This window comes from Berghia stephanieae, chromosome 7, assembly GCF_034508935.2.
Source record: "Berghia stephanieae isolate SIO BIC M18660-M18661 chromosome 7, UCSD_Bste_1.3, whole genome shotgun sequence".
Taxonomy (NCBI): domain Eukaryota; kingdom Metazoa; phylum Mollusca; class Gastropoda; order Nudibranchia; family Aeolidiidae; genus Berghia; species Berghia stephanieae.
Window position 1 is genome coordinate 5,510,523 of NC_088366.1, and position 2,500 is coordinate 5,513,022.

Below are 2,500 nucleotides of genomic sequence, written 5' to 3' on the forward strand. Positions count from 1 at the left end.
CCAAAGGAAACTCGAAACAAAATGGCATAGACAAATAAATAAAATAAATATGCAGATTTAATTAGTGCATCACTGGATTCACCAACCCCGACGTGCACATAATATATGCAGGTCTGACACCCGAACCTACTTATGGGCCTAGTTTAACATTGTTGTAATGGACAATATTTTGCGTCATTTAAAAAATAAAAAAAATTATATATAAATATATATATTTTGAGATGTCCATTACAACAATGAGCCCATAAGGAATTGGGTTATCAGACCTGCAAACCAGTGCACGTCGACCAACCCCAACGTGATTTGGCGATGCTTTATCTTCCCTACAGGTGATTTATTATGCAACCAATTAGTAGCACTAATAGTCCTTCAGCGCCAATAGACCCATGGAACTTGAGTTTATCCTGGTTTCTAGTGCGGCTATGTGGTCTAGTGGTATGACACTCGCTTTCGGATCGGAATGTCCTGGGTTCGAGCCTCGCGCTCGGCGCATAGTTGAGTCCTTGGAAAAGGCTCTTTACTCACATTCTCTAACCGTACTCAGGTGTAAAATGAGTACCTGGCCGTTAACAGTGTTGTCTTTGTCCGAAAAATTGTAATATCGCCTAACAGGCGTCATGTCCCGTCCTACATGTTAAATGTTGCTGTTGACCAGGGATCCCTTGTAAAGCGCTTTGAGCACATTTAGTGGATATTGCGCTATATAAAGCTCAATTTTTTTCTATAGCGTGAAACGGACAATAGCAATTGCTTGCTATCCTTTGGATAGGACGCTATTCTATCGCAAAGTACTTTCCGCCAAATCTAACAGACTCAGCTACCCATTCACTGCTGGGTGAACAGGAGGGTCAGAAAATAATCTCAACAGCATCCGGGATCGACCTCGGTCCTTTTACGTGTGAAGCGAGTGCTCTATAACTGAGCTATCGGGACCTCCCGATAAGACCCTATTGTATCGCAAAGTACTTTTTGCTATATCTAACAGACCCAACTACCCAATTACTGCTGGGTTGGCAAGGGGTGGGGTGGGAAGGTAAAAAAAATTGGATTTCAGTCTGGATCGATAACGGTCCCTTTCCGTGTGAACCAAAACTCCATTCAATACAGTACATAATATAGCACTCGTGCAATATCTGCCACTGCCTAAAGCCTTGGCACTGTGCTATAGTGTGGGAGAATACTGTGCCCCTGTTTGGATGAGAAGCCCACATGTAAACCGCATTGACATCCGATGAAGAGAATCAATTAGAATTATAACAGGATGTCTCAAGTCAACTCCAACTCAGTGGCTCCCAACACTGAGCGGCATTGCACCACAAGTTCTAGACGACAAGACGCTAATCAAAGGATACATGCAAGAATTGACGAAGTCACAGACAGCATTCCCATAAAATCAATAATAAGGCAGGCAACTTCAACAACAAGACTCAAATCGAGAAGATCTTTCCACCTAACAAAAAATGGTAGACTTCAGATCACATCGTCCTCCACTGCCCAGTCACTAAACTTGAAGGTGGCTACGAAGCCATCCTTAGGACGGAGGAAGACTTTAGAAGCTGGGTTGACGAAATACATTTGGAGGTGTAGCCATACGCTACTACTACTACTGCCTAAAGCCAGGAAGGTATTCACATAATTGGAATCGAGAGGGGAAACGTACGTTTAGAAGGAACAAAATTGACGTCACTCAGTTCTTTGTTATTGTTTTTAGCGAGACTTTTTTATGAGTAATTGGATTCAATAGTCTGATGTCACGCCGCCCGGCAACGGCCGCCATCTTGGTTCTAAACAAAGAAAATCATTGCTTTTTATTCTTCAAGCTGGCTAGAACTTTTCATATGTCTTGTGACCAGAATGTGTAAAAGTCAAAACATGATCAAATCTATGTCCCCCCCCCCCCCCCCCCCCCTCTGGATACGCTATTATGCTCGCCGGAGAAATATTTCATACGGGCGTCCGCCATTGTTCCGATAGTTTAGAGCCAGTGTTGCTAAGTTACCATGCGTCATTAGGAAGGGAGTGACGGTACGACTGTTGAAGAGTATTGTCAATAAATTCTATTAATCAGACTATTATAAACTTTCACGAATGAACATAGTTTTGTGCATTGGTACGGTGCATACGACTGGCGGATGTATGAGTTTTTTTGGGTCTTTTTTTCTCGGCTAAAGGCTTAGCATCACTAAGCTGCCCAATCCAAGGCGTCCTTACCAAAGACGCAACGCATAAACCATACATTTTGCACTCATTTTGACATACATGATCATTGGTCACCGACCTGCTTACCATTTTTTTGGTAGACGTCACTTTTTAATGATTCTATTGTTGTTATGCGTTTAGGTAAAATACAACATCTACCAGCCTGAATGAAATAGTGTATTATGTTAGCCTATGATGTGGGAATAAATAAAGCACTGTGAAGGCCATTGTTTCTTGATACTTGTTGCTGTGCGGTTAGGTAAAATACTCACAATATCCGCCGGTCAGATAAAAACTTACC